Source organism: Elephas maximus, chromosome 4 (assembly GCF_024166365.1).
Source record: "Elephas maximus indicus isolate mEleMax1 chromosome 4, mEleMax1 primary haplotype, whole genome shotgun sequence".
NCBI classification, from domain to species: domain Eukaryota; kingdom Metazoa; phylum Chordata; class Mammalia; order Proboscidea; family Elephantidae; genus Elephas; species Elephas maximus.
In genome coordinates, this window is record NC_064822.1 from 153249392 (window position 1) to 153274532 (window position 25141).

Here is a 25141-nt window from a genome sequence, read left to right on the forward strand (position 1 = left end):
GCTGCAGATACCATTTTGCTAGCTCTGACCAATCTTTAAACCATGTCTGTAGATCTAGCCTGTTCACTCCCAGTTGTGGTGGGTTGAGAGCAAAAAGGGAGTGGGGAGAACAAAACCTTTAAAGTCAGACAGACCTGGTTCTGAATTCTTACTCCACCATTAACTAGCAGTAAGGCTGTGTGCATATTATCAATCTCCCGGGCTTCAGACTTCTTACCTCTAAAATAGGACTAATAATACCTTCCTTACAGCATTGTTGTAAGAATTAATAATATATATAAAGCATCAGGCCCACAGCTATTTTTGGTGTTATTACTATTATTAGAATAGAAAGTTGAAGGAAATAATCACAGAGAGGAAGCCTGTATTCCTAACACAATCCTAAGAATTCATCTTTAAAAATTCTCTCAAATATGGGTCATTTTGTCCCTTTGCAGAACAATGACAGATTTCTAAGAAAAATAATCAAGTGTCTATACTAAGCATTCTAAAACCTGATCAGCAAGAAAAACTCTCAAATGAATTATTGGAACTTAGCCCCAGCAAGGAAACCCTGGTGGCATAGTGGTTAAGTGCTATAGCTGCTAACCAAAGAGTTGGCAGTTTGAATCTGCCAGGCGTTCCTGGGAAACTCCGTGGGGCAGTTCTACTCTGTCCTGTAGGGTCGCTATGAGTCGGCATCGACTCGACGGCACTGGGTTTGGTTTGGTTTTTGGTTAGCCTCAGCAGAAAGTTCACTGCCTTGTACTCATTTTCCCCCTTCCCTTGTACCACAATTTTCTTAACTAATGATGGAAGTTCCTGCATCTCTAAGTCGCTGCCACTCACAAGGATTTCCCCGCTCCTGGCAGTTTGCCTGTTCTCTGTGCCACATGCGCACACACCACATATACTTCAGACTCCCTCAGTCATCCTGACCCACCCTCCACTCTCACATCCACTCTCATCCATATCCCATGGCTACCAGACTCAAAAAAAAAGGTGGGGCGGGGCTAAAAGAAGGGATTTTTTTTTCGACGATAGCGACAATCTGCCAAAAATGCCAACAAGCTTGGCAGTCACAACAACTACACGTGCTTACTCAACTGTCACTCATTTTTTTTCACTTATAGGATAAATAAAATCCTTAGTCCAATTGCATCTGAAATACATACTTTGTAAGATTTATCTTGTATCCCATATCTTACAGATATGTACATCCTATGTACGTAAATCACACAGATTACTAAATATTGTATTTCCCCTCCTTGTGGGCCATCCTGGATGATGTAGCCGCTTACTGAACTGTCAGATTCTCTTCTGAGCTCAACTAACTGTATAATACTGCCACTAACACTGATTCTGGAACATCCTTCCCACTGGCTTTGAAAGGCAGCATCTTAGCCATTCAACTCTATAATCCTGGAGTCTAGATGCAGATGGCCTCTGGAACCTAAAACTGAAATAGAGAAGTTGTTCGAGATTATCTTACCATGTGGTATAGCATCTACTTTATTCCCAACATTTATAGAAGTTTCTCAAAATCTCTTAGCTTTATTCAGTCACTGCTTCTCCTTCTGGCTTCCATCCACCCAATCTAGGGCCCTATCATCTCTTATTTCTCAATGGCAACCACCTCTTAACTCTAGTATCTGCCTCCAGGCCAACACCACTTCTGCCCCATTCCCTTCAAAAATGCATTTTTTAACACAGTGATTTCTCTTGATGTATAGTCTTTCTAAACTACTCCACTGCCCAAAAACACTTATTGGTTTCTGTTGTCGTATAAAATCCAACTCCTAGGAGTATCCCATAAAGCCCTCTGTGATCTCATCCCCTCTAGTCCCATCTCTTGCCACACTCTCACTCTATCCTGAGCTAACTATGAACACATCATGTTGTTTCATTTCTTCATCCCTGTTACCATGCTGCTTCCTCTGCCTAGAAAAGAAACATTCTTCCTTACCTATCTTCCAAACCTAGAAAACTCTTAATCCTTCTTCAAGAATCTGCTCAAGCCTGACCTCACCAGTTAGAGTTGACAACTCCGTCCATTTCATCCCCACTTTTCCTCATTCTTTTATTTATCCTATTTTATCTATTAGGAGCCCTGGTGGCGTTCAGCTGCTAACCAAAACATAAGCAGTTCAAATCCACCAGCCACTCCTTGGAAACTCTGTGAGGTAGCTCTACTGTGTCCTATAGGGTCGCTATGAGTCAAAATTGACTGCACAGCAATGGTTTTGGTTTTGGGTACTTTATCAATTGGAGAATCCCTGATGGTTCAATGGTTAAGCACTTGGCTGCTAACAGAAAGGTCAGCAGCTTGAACCCACCAGCAGTACCATGGGAGAAAAGACCTGACGAACTGCTCCTGTAAAGATTACAGCCTAGGAAACCCTATGGGAGAGTTCTACTCTATCACATAGGGTTGCTATGAGTCAGAATCAGCTCGATGGCACACAACAATATTATAACTATCACATCGAATGACCTTTATTGCTTTGTTTTTTGCCTCAACTACAAGTCTATGAGCACCTTGAGAGTGGGAACAATATTTCACTTACCTTTGACTCCCTAGTGACACACAAAATGCCTGGCACATAGAAGGTGCTCTATAAACATTTATTGCATTGACCTTTCCCACTCCTCACAGAAGTCTTTTGACAAAAATGTGTCCTAAAATGACACAGGCTTGAAAAGGCCAACATTGAAAATATCTTCCTACATTAATTGGTCAGAGTATCATTTCATATTCTAGGGACCCTGCAATATCTCTTTTTAAAAAACAATTTTTCTTAGAAAGTCATCTCATTTTGCTGGTTTGAACAAGCCTAAAAACTTTGGTGTTTGTTTTGAAATAAAAAGTACCTTAAAAGGCACTTTGGGTTGAGAAGAGACTCAGAGAGATGATTAAAGGTTGGAAAATAGATCATGGGAACTGGAAAGAAAGGCTAAAAACAATTTAGCAATCGACGTCAAACATATGAAAAGTTGTTATTACCAAGGAGAGGGATGGGCCAATGATGTTCATACCTTCAAAGTGGAGAGCAATAGGAAATGAGGCAAGCTACAGCATTGAAGACTTGGGTTAGCTAGGGAGGAACTTTCCTGGCCAAAGCATTGCTAAATACTGAAGGCTGGAACAAAAATGATACCTTAATATCTCCTTCTCCAGAGTTAAACAAACACAGGAAAGGTTCCCAACTATCTGGAATGCTCCATGCAAAATATCGCCTAAACACAGGAATAAGATTTTACAGTTCTAAGGGACAGTTGCCAGATGACACATAGATAGGTTGCACCCTGGGCACACAGGACCTGTGTGTCTTAGGCTGGGTTCTCTAGAGAAGCAAAACTAGTGAAGTATATAGATAGTATGTGTGTATATATGTGTACATATGTGTATGTATATGTATATAAAGAGAGAGAGAGGTTTCTCTCAAGGAAATGGCTCACACAGTTATAGAGGCTAGCAAGTCCCAAGTCCATAGGTCAGAAGTCAGGCTGGAGGCTTCTCTTGACTCATGTGACTGCAGGAGCTGACAAACCCATGATCAGCAGGCAATACGGCAGGCCATTGGCTCAAGTCTGAAGAGCCAGAGGTCAGATGACAACAAGCCCCTTCTCTATTCCCTTTACCCTCAGCAAGCACCTCAGCGAGTCATAGTTCTTTGCCTGGTACGGTGACCGAAATCTTCATTCCTGAAGGGTCTGGGCCATTAGTAGTCGTGTCAGTATTTGGTTGCTGTAGTTTTCCATTGACTTTAGTCACAGGGCATCGTAGCACTAAGAGACATCCTAAGGGATCTCCTGTATTCCAGACATACTCTTCTTTACCTACATTATGTAATAACAATTTCCCCTTGGTAATCAGGATCACGACACCAGGCAATATGGTAACTCCCTCTTTACCTATTGATCCAGAGGCGTGAGGAGCCCAAAATGGCTGGATAGTATTCTTAACTTTCAGTTCAAATGGAATCAGTGTTGTGTCCCCTGGTGGGAGCATTTCTCCTTTTGGACTTAAGACCTCTAGACCCACAGATCATAGAGTCACAGGGACAGGAAGCAAAATTTTGTGAGTGGGTCACTAGGGGTAATAGTAAGTGCTGCCACTCTCATTTCCACCCCTTGATTCCTGGGCCCATGAATTCTGGCTATGGGAGAAATATCACCAGATATTCAACGTTGGTTTAGAGCATATGCGACCTCCTGGAGAACATTGTCCCAGCCCTGTGAGGTATTACCACCTAGCTGGTGACATAATTGTGTCTTTAGAAGGCCATTCCATTGTTCTATCAAGCCAGTTGCCTCAGGATGATGGGGCACATGGTAAGACCAGTGAATTCCATGAGCATGGGCCCACTGTTGCACTTCATTTGCTGTGAAGTGAGTCCCTTGATCTGAAGCATTGCTGTGTGGGATACTATGACATAGATAAGGCATTCTGTAAGTCCATGGATGGTAATTTTGGAAGAAGCATTGTGTGCAGAGAAGGCAAATTCATATTCAGAGTGTCTATTCCAGTAAGAACAAAATGCTGCCCTTTCCATGATGGAAGAGGTCCAATGTAATCAAACAGCTTCCAGATTGCTGGCTGATCACATTGAGGAATGGTACTGTATTAAGGATTTAGTGTTCGTCTCTGCTGCTGGCAGATTGGGCCCTCAGCAGTGGCTGTACCTAAGCTGGCCTTGGTGAGTGGAAGTCCATGTTGCTGAGCCCATGCATAACCTCCATCCTGGCCACTTTGTTCATGATCCCATTGGGCAATGACAGGAATGGCTGGGGAAAGATGATGGCTAGTTTCCACAGAACGCTTCATCCTATCCACTTGATTGTTAAAATCCTCCTTTGCCAAGGTTACCTTTTGGTGAGCAAGAGACACAAATATCTTCACTTGTCTGGCCTATTCAGAGAGATCTATCTACATACCTCTTCCTCATACCTCCTTGTGTCCAATTTTCCAATCATGTTCCTTCCAAGTCTCTGACCATCTAGCCAAACCATTGGCCATGGCCCACGAATCAGTATATAATCATACATCTGCCATTTCCCCTTCCAAGCAAAGCCTGGACCAAGGTCCTTCCCTTAGTTCTTTAAAATCTGAGGTCCATACCATTTGGATCTCACAAACTTATCCCCTACGAAATAATTACTGGGAGACCCATCGTCCTTCCTTTTGTTGCCTGCACCAGTGCTAACCTTGTTTCATCTGAATTACTGAAGAATTGTCAGTCTTTAATCTAATATTCTAAAGAATATCTTTCACAGGTTAAAGAAGCCTTTGGTGAACAGAAACTGGATTCCTGAAGTCTGCCTAATGTCACCCCAGGAGAATATGTACATTGGAAGAGACACCAAATAAACAACTCATTAGAGCCTCATTGGAAGGGACCATACATAGCCCTCCTCACCAATCCATGTGCAGCCAAATTAGAAAGAACAAAACCTTGGATCCATTTGTCACAGTTAAAAATAAGGCTAAGACTACTCTTTGCACTAGCCAACCCACCAGAGAATTGAAGGTTACATTTAAACCTCCCTGTGGCCAGAAGCAGATGACATCTCAGACAGATGGCTGACAAAAGACCCTGGACCAGGCCTGAAAATGCACCTCTTTATCTTTTTTCTTTTTACTTTTGTCACAGACATGTCTCTACTAATGTTTTCCTAGATTGGGCAGATGGTTATGCTCACCATTTTAGAAAGTTTAATTGTTGGATATGTGGTACCCTTACAGCCTCAAATCAGTCTGGCCTTCCCTAGTGGGTCTCTCTACCATAGGGATCTGATTGGGTTGTTTTTGATCTATGGGGTACAAGAAAAATGGAGAAATAGTTCATTAGCTACAGGAAATCACTATTACTAGATTTTCCATTCATAAATGGCATCTTTTTGGATCTGAATGAAACTTGCCCATAACTTTACCTTTAGTCTTAACACAACCCTTACTTTACTAAATAATGTCACCCAACAAGAGCTAGCTAAAGAATCTTCCAAACCCAAAAACAGTACTCTTCATATTGTAGGTCCGTATAAACAACTGTAGAATGGATTTATCTGTTAACTCCCCAAGCAGGGAGGCTAAATCAGGTTGCTGCCCTTTGCTGGGAACAATCTAACCACATGCATATGAGTAACCCAGCCATCACCAGACCTAAGGGGTGGATCCCAACAACTGAATGTGCATCAATTATAACCTTACCAGATATTGACTGATTCACCATTGACTGGCTACAACCCTCAGGTATATATTGGTTACCCCCTAATGGCATCTTTTGGCTATGTGGAAGCAACCTTTGGCCTGGGCTCCAGCCAGGCTGGATTGGAAGATACATTCTGGGCCTGAGCTGGACTCAAGGATGTATTTTAACTGAACACCCTTTACCAGCTAATATACTCATATTAAGAGCTTCATGGTCTTGATTGGTGTTACAGTGTTATTTAGCAGCAGTATCTGCACCTCAGATAGTACTTGAAGATGTTATAGCACATGTAGAAATATTAACCGAATATACACAAATTTCCCTAAATGAAAGTGCCCATGGGCTTCAAGAGATAGATACCAAAATAGCAATGATGAGAAAAGTAGTATTTCAAGATAGAATGGCCCTTGACATTCTCATTGCAGCCCAAGGAGGTACCTATGCCATAATAAAATCTGGTTGCTGTAACTATAGTCCTGACAATAGTGCTAATATTACACTCCATGTTAATCATTTGTAACATGTAATATCTAGCCTTATCGATTCTATTCCTTCTTAACTTATAAGTAATTGGTTTTCCTCTTGGGTTGAATGGTGGAAAAACTGTGACTTTATTTTGGAAACTTTACAACCCTAATTGTTTCTATTATTGTAATTATAATTTTTTTTTTTTTTTTGCTTTATTTCAACACATTTTAACCATGTAATGCTGTACTTCAAAACAATTTGACCCTTCATATAAAATCATGCTGGTTTCACAGGCTTTCACCAATGGCATGTTGTTTAATCACCTCCCTTTTACCTCCCTGAGTATATTTCATCTTGACATCTAGCATTCTTTCCTGACTATGAAATATTCCTCAAATGTGGCCTTGTTCATTAACATGGTCCCCATAAAACCTACTCACCCTGAAGATGAGACCTATTAGCTCAGCAAAGTGAAGAAAACAATTTTTATTAACCAAAGCTCCTCAAGAAAGCAAAGTCTTTGCAGAAGAAAGGCTATTCCATTTTGGGTGATCAATAACCCCTAGTGAAGACTTGATCAAAAGGGGGAATGCGAACGAAAAGTTTCAGACTGGAGGCACTCGTGTGAGATGTAAGAATGACAGGGCCAACATGCATTCCCAGGAAGCAAAAGGTCAGGATGTGAACCATTTGTTCATAGGAAGAACATGTCAAGATGTAAATAATTTGTTCCCAGGAAAAATGTGTTCATGACTGCAATCATATATAACCAAACAGGGTGACACCACTCACGTGGGTGGTAACTCCCTCCATCCTGCCAAGTAACTGACTTTTACATTTCAAAGGACTTCAAGCTGAAGCTGATCTTATCCATAGTCAGTCATTAATCCCCTGTCTTTCCTTCATTCTCTATGTATATAGACCCCTCTCTCCATTTGAATAGCAGAGTGCTTTGCATTTTTACTCAGTGCTGCCCAGCTTGAGCTGTATTATTCCTCAATAGAACTTTTCTTTCACACCTAACAGAGTACATAATTTTCTTCTCTGACATCCTTCTACCCTAGGGCCTGGTTAAGTGCTTGGCTTCTAACCAAGAGGTGTGTGACTCAAACCCACCCAGCCACTCTGTGAGAGAAAGACCTGGTGATCTCCCCCTAAAGATTATAGCCTGAAAACCCTATGGGGCAGTTCTACTCTGTCACATGGGGCCACTATGAGTCAAAATCAAATCAATGGCACCTAACAGCAATAACAACTCTAGTGTCAAGGAACCCCTGGGTGGCACAAACAGTTAAGCACTGGACTACTAACAAAAAGGTTGGCAGTTCAAACACCACCCAGAGGCACCTCAGAAGAAAGCACAGACAATCTGCTTCCAAAAGTTCACGGCCATGAAAACCCTTTGGAGCATAGTTCCATTCTGCAATACATGGTGCCACCATGAGTCAGACTTTACTCAATGGCAACTGGTTTGGTTTTTAGTTTTGCCTTAGTGTCAAAGTCCTAGAAAAGGGTCTAACTGGCCAGCCTTAGGTCCCATGACCAGCCTGTGTCTACACTAGCGTAGGGAGAGGAGTACCACCCACTTCCAGCTTCCCAAGTGGGAATCGGTCACTGCACATTACCCTCCCACTAAGGAAATCTTCCTTCCACTAAGACACATAATGTTGTCATTGTGTGCCGTTGAGTCAATTCCAACTCATACTGACCCTATATGACAGAGTAGAAGTGCCCCCGTAGGGTTTCCTAGGGTATTATCTTTATGAGAACAGATTGCGAGGTCTTTTCTCCTGCGGAGTCACTGGCTGGATTCCAATGGCTGACCTTTCAGTTAGCTGCTGAACACTTAACCGTTGTGCCAGCAGGGCTCCTTAGACACATAATGGAAGGTAGGTAATACTCTCCCCAACAACAACAACAACAAAAATTGGAATACAACAGAAGAGAAAATGCATGCTAGGGGGCTTTGTCTTGCACTCAATGGTATAATCTTTAGTTTTCCTGTCTGTGGTCTTAACAAGTCTGTGCACTCCCTGAAGACAGGAATTGCATCTTTCATCCCAAGCTTCTACACCGTTGGGTAGAGAATCAGTGATCAATAACCTCCTAAAGATCAGACTCATATTTATTGAATGATACACGAAGGTAGGCCAAGGCAGTGTTCACCCCTGTGCCTGCCTACACCAAGCACAGTGCTTTTTCCACAACATCACAATGTTAGCAGGAATGCTGTGGTCAACTTTATCCGACTGTCAATTTCTTAACCTAAGGAGCATGTTGTTGTTGGTTTTCTTAATAAATTGAGATTAGCCCTATTCTTATCCCTCATAAGAGTCGTGGTTATAACTGGCAAAAAGAAAAAAGTCTCAAAATATTCACAAATTGAAGCCCATGCAATGTGCAATTGCTGTTCTTTTAGGCATCCATTTATCTTTGAGTCAAACTACAGCAACCATCAAACTTCTCTGACAATACTACCCAGTAACTTCAATTTTTACCTAATTAATGGTGGCTATGTTTTTGTTATGTTTTTGTTTGTTGTTGTTATTTTCCATCAAGTTGCCTCTAACTCATGTGACCTTATGTAAACAGAATGCAACATTGCCTGATTCTGCACTATTTTCATGATCGTTGGTATGTATGACCCCATTGTTGCAGATGTTGTGTCAATTAATCTGATGAAGGTTTCCCTCTTTTTTCTTGATCCTCTACCAAACATGATGTCCTTTTCTAGCAATTGGAAAGGTAAATAATTGGAAAATTGTGCCTGAAGGTTGGAAATACAATTAATAATTTCATATAATAAAACTTAATGCATGAATGTTTTCATAGTCCCCATCAGGCAGGTAGGTGTGACTGGCTTGGTAAATCCATTTCAATACCATCAGTGTTCTTTTGACAGGGTCTATGGCCATTCAAGCCTGTGATTTTGCATGGTTTGGTTAATCCAATTTCAATTTCATTCTGAATCATACTTGGCTGGACACTGGGTATTGCTTTCATTGAGATGAATAAATGCACACCTTGTTCAAAAGAAAAAAGGGCCTCTGGGAATTCACTGGCAGGATTTCAAAAGTTCAAGATTTAGATCTTATAGATGACTAAGAGGTAAGTTGATCTTAAAAAGCTTTGAGGGCACATTGTCATGGACATTGACAGTAGTTGTCAGGTGCTTGGCAATGAATTAACAATGCATTTGGCTTTATGTGGTATCAGTTGCCTGAGGTTTTAAGTCATCAATATTATGCTAAGAGAAAAAAAATTTGCTTTGAACTCCAAAAGCATGTAGAGAGAGCGCTGGTCCAGAGATAAGTCTCTGGATCTTTCTTCAGTACATATTTCATAGGAACATTACATATTGTCCACTTCTTTCAAATATCACTAAAAAAAACCCAAGCCCATTGCCATCGAGCAGATTCCAACTCACAGCAATCCTACAGGACAGAGCAGAACTGTCCCAAAGGGTTTCCAAGGAGCGTCCGGTGTATTCAAACTGCTGACCTTTTGGTTAGCAGCCAAGGTCTTAACCCCTGCACCACCAGGGTCCCATCACTTTAAAAGATATGCTATATAATGAGAATTCTGCATATTCATTTGGCTGGGTTTCATTCAGTTGTCTGTGAAAATAATTCTTGCCAAAATTAAGCAGTAAGATACTAGCAAGGCTGTTATACATCCTTGAACTTTGAAGGGTTTGTCAGTTGAGGTACATTTTAAATTCAAATTCAGTATCAAACTAGTATATAGAAATAACGTGTGTATGTTTATTCTAAGACTGTTCCCTTTCCATTCCATAGAACTACACTTAAAAATCATTTAAAAGGCAGGAGGGTTAGAACTCATCGGTCCAAGATTGAATTTAGAGGTTAGCTGCCATGTGGATATGAAGGACCTGAAAGAAACTGTCAACGACTCTAGAAGTATTTTGAAGCTGCTTCTGCTGATGGGAATCTATGATGGTGGACCCCTTTCGCAGCCCTGAATTGTTTTTACTGCAGCTGTAGGTTACCTGTGGTTTCAGTGGACTACTGTGTATGCTTTGTTTATTTTATTCCTTCCTCCTGTTGGAAAAACAGCTGGAGAACAGACATCCTGCTGTTCTAAGCCTGAGGCCTTGGAATATTAACAGGAAGCCACAATAAGCATCTTCATTACTTCACCTGTGGCATAAATGGCAGGGAGAATGGAGCCCATCAGGAGGAAATGATTTAAAACAGAATGAAGCAGTTTATGGACCAGATGTCTGAACATCCAAGAAACTGCCACTAGCCTAATAAATTGGCTTCCTTCATGTAGGGTGAAACCAGAGGAAGGAGAAAAAGTCAGTTTCCTATAAAAAGGGATAAACGCATACCTCGATAGACTGTGGTAATGACTGGAATGAAAATATTTGGTGCATTAGACCAAGAAGTTGCATCACCTAATTTATATTGGTTGCTTTTAGCTTTTAACAAAAGATGTGGGAGTGGATGATAGGGGTATGTGGGTGGGAAAGGGAGAAACTAATAGTTTCATAAGATACTTTCATGTGTTTTCCATCATGTATAATTACTCATCCTAAGGCAAGAGGAATATTGCGTAAACATCATTTCAAATATCTTCCCAGGTTTTTTTGGTTGTGGGTTTTTTGGGGAGTGGAGAGTGGAGGCATGAATGAGGAGGGGAAATAAGTATAAGCATCAATGTCCCTGTTCTCCAGACAAGGAGTTAGGGCAAGAGAGGTTATGCGACCTGTCTGAGGCTCTTTTTTTGTAATGTCCACGTTATAATGGGTCAGAAATATCCCTGGAAGTGGAATTCCATCTTCTTGGTGCAGATCCATTCCCTCTGTAGACAGAGGCTATGGAAAAAAAATAATTTTATTCTGGGAAATGCATTTCCCCTCTAAACATAAAAATGAGCTACTGAACAGAAGGACAAAAAAGGGAATAATAATCTTAACATTCATTATTGAACACACACTGGAATCCTCATTCCACTGTACCTAGTAAACACTTATACACCTATACCAAATCAAGCCCACTGCTGTCAAGTCCATCCGATTCATGGTAATCCCGCGTGTGCCAAAGTAGAACTGTGTTCCACAGGGTTTTCAGTGACTTTAATTTCATGGAAGTAGATTATCAGGGTTTTCTTCTGCAGCACTGCTGCGTGGATTCAAACCATCAATCTTTTAGTTAGTAAACAAGCACAAACTGCTTTTGCCACCCAGGGACCTGCTATTTGCCATCAAGTCGATTCTGACTCATAGCAACCATGTAGGACAGAGTAGAACTGTCCCATAGGGTTTCAAAGGAGCACCTGGTGGATTTGAACTGTCAACCTTTTGGTTAGCAGCCATAGCTCTTAACCACTATACCACCAGGGTTTCCAATTCAACTGTGAAAAAAAAAAACCAAACCCACTGCCGTCAAGTCGATTTTAACTCATAGCAACCAACTACAGGGTACTTAATTTCTTCTGGCCTTGCATCCATTCAATGTACCAAGTATGCTAACTGCACTTAAGAAGGGGAATGCAGCAGCATAAACTCAGACACTATTTCTTATTACAGTCCTCAGGACTGGGATTCTAGAAATCCATAATACCATGTAATCACTATGAGTCCATGAATCAGATCTCGGCTCAAAACCCAGTTATCCCACTTTTAGTTACATAAACTTCGGTAAGTTACTGTGTTGTCATTGTTAGGTGCCGCTGAGTTGATTTCGACTGATAGCAGCCCGATGTGACAGAGTAGAACTGCCCCATAGTGTTTTCTAGGCTGAAATCTTTATGGCAGCAGATGGTCAAGCCTTCCTCCCATGAGGCCCGTGTGTGGGTTTGAACCACCAACCTTTTGTTTAGCAGAGGAGTGCTCAACTATTGTGCCACCTGGGCTCCTTTAAGTAACTGTATGTTCCTGAATGCAAGGAAGTCCTCCATTCTCCCAAGTAAAAAATTGAAAATTCTTTTTCTACCAGTTGGAATTATATAAAAATTTAGGAATATAGAGGAAATTATCAAATGCCTACTTATACTTAATTTACTAATTTGGTCACATATAAATATTTAAAATCATATAAAATATCGATTTAGAAAACTTTCTACTCTCATATTTTATGAAACATTTTCTTCAAATTCCTAATACACATCGTTGGCATAGGTGTCCCCTGGCATGTCTGCACTGTGCGTCATCTCCATTTCTGCATGGGTGGTTTAATGCTGCTAATGGAAATTTTATTCCAAACCACAAGTACCCATTCGTATAACATTAAGACAATTGCTTTGTTCATTCATCCTGTAGGTGAATATTTGTGTTGTTATGTTCACTTACTGTAATATAATCACTGATGTATTGCTTTTGAAAGACCTCATTTTAACGAGTGTTTATGATGACATCCAACCCTCGTAATTATGATGCCACCACCCACACCACCCTCCACCCCAAGAATAGTAAATTTCTGTTGAATTTCTTTGTCTCTTTTTTTAGCGATTCTACAGGTGACCTCTAAAAGCATCTGAGACCAGCATTTTCTGAGGTCATTTCAGGCTAATGTGGCTTTAGAATTTGAATAAGCACCCCATAATTTCAGGGACTTTATAAAGATTGAACTATTAGGTAGCCCCCTTCTTCTTGAGGGATAGGTTTGGAAACTATTTCTTCTTAAATTTTAACACATATAGTAGTAGTTAATTTCTCTAAGCCTCTGTTTCCTCCATTGTTGAACAGAGCTAATAACAGTGCTTTATTCGCAGAGTGGTGATGAGGACTAAATGAGGTGAAGCACCAAGATGACTCTTAACACAATGTTAAGCACCTAGAAAGTAACAAATATTACTACTCGCTACTGTCCCAATCTGGAACTCTACAAATGAAAAATCCAAAATTTGAAGAAATGTATCCAAGAAAACTCACAAAGATCTAAGATGAGACATACGGGAATACATTAAAGGAACTTGGATTATTATTCCAAAGGGAAAAAAATGAGTCATATATCAAATGAGTTTCTAAAACAGAAAGAGCTCTTAAACAAAGAATAATAAGTATTTCTGTTCTCTTTCTCCCTCAGTAAAATAGTCGTGGTGTGGCTCCAAATGACATCATAAAGACTTATGTCATATAGAAGGAAGACTTTCTATTTAGTGAAGGGTGTGAAAAAATCAAATTCCTTTGTGACAGAGGCTGTAAAGTACTTTAAAAACAAGAGATGACTTTGGTATGTTTTCGGCTAAAGGAAGTGTTGTTGATGGGATGATTTTTTAAGGTCCCGACTACAACTATGCATCTACACATTGAGATGAGCAACAGTAGGAGATGGAAGCATGAGAATATAACACTGATAGTAGAGCACGCACGTAGGCCAGGGCAGAGGTGGCAACTGAAAAGATGGCATATTTTGCTGAATACCTTGCATATCAAACAAATTTATTTTTTATTGTCCCTAATCAGGGAATTTGTTTCCCTGCATAGACTGTCACTACTGTGAGAGAAAGTATAAATCTTAGAACTACCCAGACCTGGGTTCAAATCCCAGTTTTATCCTTGCTGTGTAACCACCACCCATCTGTGAGTTTGTCATATTGTGGTGACTTATGCTTTGCTATAATGCTGAAAGCTATGCTACCAGTATTTCAAATACCAATAGGGTCATCCATGGTAGACAGGTTTCAGCAGAGCTTCCAGACTAAGATAAACTCAGGAAAAAAGGCCTGTCAATCAAATTCCAAAAATCAGTCAGTGAAAACCCTATGGATCATAACAGAAACTGTTAGATATAGTGCTAGAAGATGAGCCCCCTAGGTGAGAAGGCACTACATAATAGGCACAACAATGGACTCAAACATACAGATGATCATGAAGATGGCACAGGACCTGGCAACATATTGTTCTGTTATACTTAAGGTTGCCATGAGCCGGAGCCAACTGGGCAGCAACTAACAATAACAAACGTAGCTTTGAACACACTTCTTAAATGTTTCATCATCTACAAAACATCAATTGCCGAAAGCAGTCCACAGAGGGCAATTTATAGCAATAAATACAGACATAAACAAAGAATGGGACAAAATCAAAACATTAGCCCTACAAGCCAAACAAACAGAAAGAGAGCAGCAAAAGAAGCCCGTGGGCACCAGAAGAAAGGACATAATAAAAATTAAAGAAGAAATAGAGAAGAGAAAAACAATAGAAAGAATCAACAAGACCAAAAATTGGTTCTTTGAAAAGATCAACAAACCATTGACCAAACTGACACACAAAAAAAAAAAAACCCACAGAAAAGGAAGCAAATAACCCAAATAAGAAATGAAATGGGGTACATAACAACAGACCCAAATGAAATTAAAAAAAAAAAATCAAAACAGAATACTGTGAAAAATTATACTCCAACTAATTTGAGAACCTAGAGAAAATGGATGAATTTCTAGAAATACACTACCTACTGAACTAACACAAACTGAGATTAAAAAACCTGAACACACCCATAGCAAGAGACAAGATCAAAGAAGTAGTTAAAAAAAAAAAAAAAACTCCCAACAACAACAAAAAAAAGCCCTGGCCTGGACAGCTTCACTGGAGAATTCTACCAAACTTTTAGAGAAGAGCTCACACCAGTACTACTCAAACTATTTCAGAGCATTGAAGAGGAAGGGATATTCCCGAATTTGTTCTATGAAGCCAGCACAACCATGATACCAAAGCCAGGCAAAAACACCACAAAAAAAATTACAGACCAATATCTCTCATAAATATAAATGCAAAAATTATCAACAAAATTCTAGCCAATAGAATTTAGTATTATATCAAAAAAATAAAATGCCAAACCAGGTATATGAGGATGGCTCAATATTAGCAAATCAATCGACATAATTTACCACATAAATAGAACAAAAGAAAAGACTCACATGATCATCTCGATCAACACAGAAAAGGCATTTGATAAAATCCAACACTGATTTCTGATAAAAAAAAAAAAAATGCTCAATAAAACAGGAATAGAAGAGAAATTCCTCAACACGAAAAAAAGTCATGCATATAAAACCAGAAGCCCTAGTGGCAGAGTGGTTAAGCTGTCAGCTACTAACCAAATGTCAGCAGTTCAAATCCACCAGCCGCTCCTTGGAAACTCTGTGGGGGCAGTTCTACTCTGTCCTTTAGGGTCACTATGAGTCAGAATCAACAGAAACAGGGTTTTTTGTTTGTTCATTTGTTTTGCTATACAAAACTGTCTTAGTCATCTAGTGCTGCTGTAACAGAAATACCACAAGTGCATGGCTTTAACAAAGAAAAATTTATTCTCTCACAGTCTAGTAGACTAGAAATCCAAATTCAGGGTGTCAGCTCCAGGGAAAGGCTTTCTCTCTCTGTCAGCTCTGGAGGAAGGTCCTTGTTATCAATCTTCCCCTGGACTAGAACCCTGTCGGCACATAAACTCCTGTCCAAAGGACACAGTCTGCTTCCAGTGCTACTTTCTTGGTGGTATGAGGTCCCCCAACTCTCTGCTTGCTTCCCTTTGCTTTTACCTCTTGTAAGTTAAAAGGTGGTACAGGTCACAACCCAGAGAAACTCCCTTTACATTGGATCAGGGATGTGACCTGAGCAAGGGTGTTATATCCCACCCTAACCCTTTTTAACCATGGGAAGAGATTATGATTTATGGCACATAGGAAAATCACAATCAGAGGACAACCACACAATACTGGGAAACATGGCCTAACCAAGTTGACACATATTTTGGGGGGACATAATTCAATCCATGACAAAAACCAACAGCCAATATCATTCTCAATGGAGAGAGAATGAAAGCATTCCCCCTGAGAATGGGAAGAAGACATGGATGGCCTTTACCACCACTTCTGTTTAACACTGTGCTGGAAGTCCTAGCTAGAACAATAAGGCAAGAAAAAGATATAAAGGGCATCCAAATTGGAAAGGAAGAAGTAAAACTATCCCTATCACAGATGATAAGATCCTATACATACAGAACTCCAAAGATTCCACAAGAAAACTACTGGAACTAACAGAAAGAATCAGCAGTATAGCAGGATACAAGATCAACAAACAAAAATCAATTGGATTCCTATACACCAACAAAGAGACCTTTGAAAAGGAATCAGGAAAACAATTCCACTTATAATCCACTCCACCCACTTATAATAGCCCCTAGAAAGATAAAACACTTAGGAATAAATCTAACCAGAGTCATAAAACACCTGTATAAATAAAACTACAAAACATATTGCAAGAAATCAAAACAGACCTACAGAAATGGAAAAACATACCATGTTCATGGACAGGAAGACTCAACATTGTGAAAAATTTCATTTCTACCCTAAGCAATCTACAGATGAAATACAAACCCAATCCAAATACCAGCAGCATTCTTTAAGAGATGGAAAAACTAATCACCAACTTTATATGGAAAGGAAAGCTCCTAGACCAGGGGAAAGTCAATGACATGTTCTTTCCCCAGAACAGACAGAAAGAGAAAGCATTTTCCAGGAGCTTGCACCCTGAATTCGGACATCTAGCCTCCTAGACTGTGAGAGATTAAGTTTCTGTTTGTTAAAGCTATTGACTTGTGGTATTTCTGTTATAGCAGCACTGGATAACTGAGACACATGGCATAAATACAATACAAAGCATAACCAACAATGCATAAACACCAGAAGATAAAGTAGAAAACTGGGAGCTTCTAAAAATTAAATTCTTACACTCATTAAAAGACTTCACCAAAACAGTAAAAAGGGAACCTACAGATTGGGAAAATTTTACGGCTATGACATATTTGACAAGGGTCTAATCTCTAAAAGCTATAGAATATTTCAACACCTCAACAACAAAAAGATAAACAATCTAATTTAAAAATGGGCAAAGTATATGAACAGACACATTCAGGAAGCTAACAGACACATGAGGAAATACTAAAAAAAAAAAAAAAACAGAAAATAACAAATGTTGGAGAAGTTGCAGTGAGATCGGACCCTCATACACTGTTGGTGAGAATATAAAACGGTAAACACTATGGAAAATGATATGGCACCTCCTTAAAAAGCTAGAAATAGAAATACCATATGACCCAGTAATCCCACTCCTAGGAATATATCCTAGAGAAATAAGGGCTGTCATACAAATAGACATGTGCATAGCCATGTTCATTGTAGCATCATTCACCATAGCAAAAAGATGGAATTATTGTACCTACACACAATGGAACACCACCCAACGATAAGGAGCAATGATAAATCTGTGACACATCTCACAACATGGATAAATCTGGAGGGCATTATGCTGAGTGAAATAAGTCAGTCACAAAAGGAAAATATTATATGAGACCACTATTATAAAAACCCAAGAAAAGGTTTACACACAGGAAAAAAAAACAATCTTTGATGGTTAGAAAGGAAAGGAGGAGTGAGGAGGGAAAATCACTAACCAGATAGTAGACAAGTGACAACTCTGGTGAAGGGAAAGGCAACACACAATATGGGGGAAAGCAGCACAACTTGGCCAAGGCAAAGTCATAGAAGCTTGCTAGACATATCCAAACACCTTGAGGGACTGAGTTACCAGGACTGAGGGCTGGTGATCATGGTCTCTGGGGATATCTAGGTCATTTGACATAATATAGTTCATAAAGAAAACACTCTACATCCTACTTCTGCAAGTAGGGTCTGAGGTCTTAAAAGCTTGCAAGCGGCCATCTAAGATACATCTATTGGTACCATCCTGTCCAGAGCAAAGGATAATGAAGAAAACCAGAGACACAAGGAAAATATTAGTCCCAAGGACTAATGGACTGCATGAACCACAGCCTCCACAAGCCTGAGTCCAGGAGAACTAGATGGCGCCTAGCTACCATCACTGACCACTCTGACAAGGATCACAATAGAGGGTCCCAGACAGAACAAGAGAAAAATGTAGAGCAAAATTTAAATTCCCAAAAAAAGACCAGACTTTATTGATCTGACAGAGACTAGAGGAACCCCGGAGACTATGACCCCTGGACATCCTGCTAAATCAGCCAAAGATTAGACAAAAAAGATTAGACCATCCTATAAAACAAACGGGTGTAGCACTGGAGGTGCTCACTTGTCTATGCCAAGAAATATGGAAGGCAGCTTCCTGGCCAACTGACTGGAAAAGATCCATATTTAAGCCTATTCCCAAGAAAGGTGATCCAACCGAATGTGGAAATTGTAGGACAATATAAAAAAAAAAAAATTTTTTTTTTTTTATCATTAATATCACACACATGCAAAATCTTGCTGAAGATCATTCAAAAATGGCTGCGGCAGTATATCAACACGGAACTGCCAGAAATTCAGGATGGTTTCAGAAGAGGACGTAGAACTAGGGATATCATTGCTGATGTCAGATGGATCCTGGCTGAAAGCAGAGAATACCAGAAGGGTGTTTACATGTATTTTATTGACTATGCAAAGGCATTCGACTGTGTGGATCATAACAAATTATGGATAACATTGTGAACAATGGGAATTCCAAACACTTGATTGTGCTTATGAGGCACCTTTACATAGATCAAGAGGAAGTTTGTCAGACAGATCAAGAGGATACTGATTGGTGTAAAGTCAGGAAAGCTGTGCATCAGGGTTGTATCCTTTCACCATACCTATTGAATCTGCATGCTGAGCAAATAATCCAAGGAGCTGGGCTATATGAAGAAGAACAGGGCATCAGGATTAGAGGAAGACTCATTAACAATCTGCGTTATGCAGATGACACAACCTTGCTTGCTAAAAGTGAAAAGGACTTGAAGTTCAAAGATCAAATGAAGATCAAAGACCACAGCCTTCAGTATGGATTGCACCTCAACATAAAGGAAACAAAAATCCTCACAACTGGACCAATGAGCAACATCATGATAAATGGAGAAAAGATTGAAGTTGTCAAGGATTTCATTTTACTTGGATCCACAACCAACACCCAAGGAAGCAGAAGTCAAGAAATCAAACGACGCATCGTGTTGGGTAAATCTGCTGCAAAGGACCTCTTTAAAGTGTCAAAAAGCAGGGATATCACCTTGAAGACTAAGGGCACCTGACCAAAGCCGTGGTATTTTCAATTGCATCATATGCATGTGAAAGCTGGACAATGAATAAGGAAGACTGAAGAAGAATTGATGCCTTTGAATTGTGGTGTTGGCAAAAAATGTACCATGGACTGCCAAAAGAACGAACAAATCTGTCTTGGAAGAAGTACAACAAGAATGTTCCTTAGAAGCAGGATGGTGAGACTGCATCTTACATACTTTGGGCATGTTGTCAGGAGGGATCAGTCCCTGGGGAAGGACATCATGCTTGGCAAAGTACAGGATCAAAGGAAAAGAAGAAGACCCTCAACAAGGTGGATTGACACAGTGGCTGCAACAATGAGCTCAAGCATAGCAACGATTGTAAGGGTGGCACAGGACCAGGCACTGTTTCATTCTGTTGTGCATTGTGTCGCTATGAGTAGGAACCAACTCGATGGCACCTAACAACAACAACAACAATAAAACAAACAATAACACACATGAGGAACTTGCTTCTTAGCTCAATCAAGTCTACAAGACCAAGTGGGCAACACCTGCCCAAAAAGCAAGATGAGAAGGCAGGAAGAAACAGGAAAACGGGATGAATTAACACAGGGAACCCACGGTGCAAAGGGAAAGGGGGAGAATGCTGACACACTGAGAGACTACAACTAATGCCATGAAACAATTTGTGTAAAAAAAAAAATTTAATGAGAAACTAATTTGTGCTGTAAGCTTTCACCAAAACTCAATAAAATAAATCAATGCCATAGGGAGGAAGTGTGAGATGGTTAAGATCAGAATCTGGCACACTTTATTGCTGTTGTGTCCCATGGAGTCCATCCCAACTCATAGCAACCTTATAGAGTAGAACTGCTCCCTGTAGGGTTACCTAGGTTGTAATCTTCACGGGAACAGATTACCAGGTCTTTTCTCTCAAGGAGCCGCTGGTGAGTTTGATCCAGCGACCTTTCAGTTAGCAGCCAAGTACTTAACCATTCGATTCATTTAACCCAAACTGGGCTTAGGAACAAATTCCGGTTTTCAGGGAAACACAGAGCTGAAGTCATCATACTGGTTTGGAACCCCTACAACAGGAGGATGTTCATCCCTAAATACAAAGCCACATCTTGGCCTGTTTTATTTTCAGGTAATAAATTCTCTGAAGGTGAAACTGGACAGAGGTGAGCAAACACCTGCTGAGTCTGTGAAGTTGTTATAAAGTTTCTCATTCTGCAGTTGTATTGAAAATGGTTCTACTGCTTAGACATGGTCTTGAAGGGAAACTCATTATTGATCACAGTGCTTCCGGATAATTGCTACTAATGTCTCCACTCTTCCTCTTCACCCAGGTATAAATGGTTTAGAATGGCTTTTAGCAATCCATCAACATATGTTAATTAGGATAATGCTTAGCTGATGTAACAGAAAGGTCCAAAAATACAGAGACTTAAATAAGACAGAAATTATTTCCTTCTCACATAACAGCTGAGAGTTAAGTGGTGCAGCATTGCCATTCTCAAGACATGGTTTCCATCTCTGGATTCTAGGCAACTCTCATACAAAAAGCAGGGGAGAAAGAGTCAGTGGAGTTCACCTACGTACATTTCTAGGTGCACTACCCTTAAGAGACACACATATTTCAGCTTACAATCCATTGGCCGAAATATAGTCATGTGGCCACACCAGCTACAAAGGAGACCGGGAAATGCACCTCATGCTGGAAGCCATGTGCGCAGCCAAAGCTCAGGAAGAAGGGAATAATGAACATGGAGAAGACAATTAACAATGTGTACCTCACAAAACTGAGGCAAGAAAGTTGTCTAGATGGCTTAACTCTTTATTGAAAGATCATCTAGATTTTTGGAAAGTACAGACAATACACCTTTTAGCCTGAAACTTGATATGATAGTTATGGATTAAGGGCAATGAATAAAGACCCTATCAATATTAATTGAGGCAACAAGTACAAACCTTCTTATTTATATAACAGAAACTTGAGTCATCGAGTCTCACTAAGGCCAAGCTACATCTGGGAAAATCTGAATATGCTGACCCAGAAAAGTGTTGGAGTAGAGCTGTGTTGGAACAATGACAGTGCTTAGCCTCAATCTTTTAAAAAATCAAAAGTTATGGGGAGGGCCCCCTGAACAGGCCTGGGCTAGCCTGGAGAACTCCAAAAGAAGAAAGAGTCTCATTCTGACGCAGAGTTTATGGTTTATGAAACATCAGGTCAGATGAAGTGACAACATCCCCATTTGACTGTGAGAAAATATCTCTGGGGCCAAAGAATGGTAATTTCTATTTGCAGTCAAGAATGGATTTACCAGATGCCCCTTTACAAAGTCTTATGGAAAAAAAAAATCTTTTCTAGCCTATTTGAGAGACTTTAATATGGTATTTTATGTAGTTGTCTGAGCTCCACATTTATTTTACTCTTGCAGGAAATCCAGAATATTTCATCATTAAGTGCTTAAAAGAGAATGTCCTAATCTTATAAACGTGCTCATTAACAACTGGTTCCCTTCTCTGACTATTCATCTGGCAAAAACCTCCACGATTTGCAAAGCAAAGAGAGTTTTCCCCCATCGTTTTTCAACAATAATAAGAGAATACATAGGAATTTTTTTAAGTTCTACAAGAATAAAGAAAACCAATAAAACACAAGCAAACCAAAAAGATTAGTTCCAATCACTTGTTTAAAATCAATATAACTAAGAGGAAGTATATCCCTTGAACTGCTTGACACAGGAACTAGGGAAATTTGCTATGAAATTAGAATAAACAAATCACTGCCAATTTTTAAAATGTTTAGGGAAAAAAAAAAAAAAGAAGAACTTCATGGCCTGATAAAGAAAATCCTAGACCAAGAAGCCAGGAAATTCAGTTCTGGTCCCAGGTCAGTCAATCGGTAACTATGTGGCTTGGGCAAATCCCATAATGTCTCTGGACTTCAAGGTTCTCATTCATAAAATCAGGAAGTTAAAAGATTCTTTCTCAGGTCTTTTCTAATTTCAATAGTCTATGAGTTTATGAAACTGCTAGTTACTGAATTTTTTAAAAATTCCAACATCACAAACGTCACAGAAAAAAATTTAATTTTCTTTTCCTACTTCACACACAAATTCCCACCAACAATTAGGGGGAAATCCAGATTCTGAAGACATCTTGTAGTGCTGAAATTTTTACAGGAAGAAGTAAACTGCCCTTCCAAAGAGCTCTCTATCTAGCCTTTAGAGATGCTTGTGTCACTTTATTGATGCTTTGCACCAAAAGGTATTCGGATAAGGTGGCTGGTCCCTTCAAATTTAGATTGTCCATGATTCATATCCTGCTGCCAGTTAAATGTTTACAGCAAGTGATATCCCCATTAACATTAGTTTCAAAGGATTAAAGCTAGTTATGACATTGGTCTTGGATTACACTTATGCCAACCTAAATTTGCCCCAGAGTGACATTACAGTGAACCCACGACTCCATTCTCATCTCCACAGCACTGCCCCATCCATCTTCCACACAGCCACTAAGACTCTTCCTAAAATGCAAGTCATAAAACCCTTCAGCAATTCCACAAACTTCAGTTCATGCCGTATGAGTTGTGCCATAATCACTCCATTGTTTTGCAAGTGCAACACCCAATACCTACAGAGTTGGTTCCAAGGCCTCCTCTTGGCTATAAGGAAGCTATACGGAAATCAAATCCAATTCAAATATATTCAATCTATTCAACATCTCTGACATCAACTAAATTGAAGGAGCTCAATTCCAATTCAACTTAAGTCAACTACACGTGCAGTATTTCTTCCTCTGAATCTAGCCACCAGAGCTAGGTCAGATCTCAAGTTAAAGGATGCAGTCCTCCAGACTGCCATCTCTGCCCAAGACTTCAGATGCCAGTCCTAAGCTTAGGGGTTCCTAGATCTCCCCTGGCTACAAATTTGGTGATTCCCTCTACCCACTCAGAATGTCAGCCATAAATTCAGAGATCCTCAAGACTTCCCTCACTTCTGACCTAGTGAATCCCACTACTTCCTTGGGTTTAATAATTTGCTAAAATGACTCATAGAACTCAGGAAAATGCTACATTTATGATTACAGTTTTATTATAACAAAGAAGAGACACAAAGTGCAAGATCTGTGAGAGTTCCCAATATGGAGCGTCCATGTCCCCAAAAGGGACATGTTACCCTCCTATGTACACCAATGTCTTTCACCAACCAGGAAGCCCATGGAGCTTTCATGTCCAAAGCCTTTACTGGGTCCTTACTACATTGGAATGATTGATTAACTCAACCTTCAGTCCCCCTTTCCTGAGGTTGGACTGATATCACCTGGTGGGTCTTTCTGACCTGGCCCGTCCCCACCCCTGGGTCTCTCATGCCTGGCCAGGCCCCACCTCATTAGCATAAACTCTTAGGTGTGGTCTGCAGGCCTCATCAAATATACTTCAATCACTGGAAATTCCAAGCTTTTAGAGGTTACCTCTCAGGAACCAAGGACAGAGACTAAATTCTTTGGGTAAAGTTAAATTCTTTATCCCAAAGAGCATTGACACAAACTCTCAAAAGACTTCCCTCTGGGCAGATGCATTCCTAGGGGTCAGGCTCAGTGAGTGAAAGAAAGCTTTTGCAAAGAAAAAAGATGCCTCTTCCTTTGGGGGGGAAGCTGTCCTGGCCCAGAGTGTGGCCTAGATTTTAGGGCAAAAACTACAGAGTTGTACCAGGTAGCCTGGCTCTCCCTTCTCCTGCCTCCCTCCCCACCTGCCTTGTAAACCCTAATAATCTTTAAGGATTGATTTAAATCTCACCATCTCTGGATTAATCCACTATCTTCTCCACCTTCTCCACAGAGACAGAAGTTTTCTCCTCTGCCTACCATCTCCTGTATCCTATTCTGTTGTCACTGAATCCCTGTTGCTCTGTTGTATCCCTTAGTCCCCTTTTATTGGGATTATTGTTGGCTTATTATTTCTCCCCAATAAACCATAACTTCTTTATGGGCAATTAAATCATATTCATCTCTATCCTATTTGCCCAGTACAAGGTCTGACCAGTATAAATACTTGGTAAATCCTTATTTAAAGAAAAGTTTGTCTTGATGTTAAAGCAGTTATAGCAATAGTCAATCAAACAGGATAAGAGTAGTATTAAATATTGGCTCATGTTCCAAACTTATCTGTTTTCCTCATCACCCATTTTCCTTCTCAAAAAAGATAGCAGATTAATCATTTATGCTATTTCCTTTTTAATTTGGATGAAAATTTTATTCTCCATTACAAAATTCAAAAGTACAAAGTATAAAATAGTTGATCTTCAAATGTTTTGTACTTATCTCTCTGTAAATTTCCTTGCTCCTACATCTTCAAAAAACTCACTCTTTTCCCCAAAATTTAAATCTACTATCTTCTAAAATGAAGAACTGATCCCTATTGAATAAGAAAGTGTCAGTTCTTTTTACAGGAAAGGA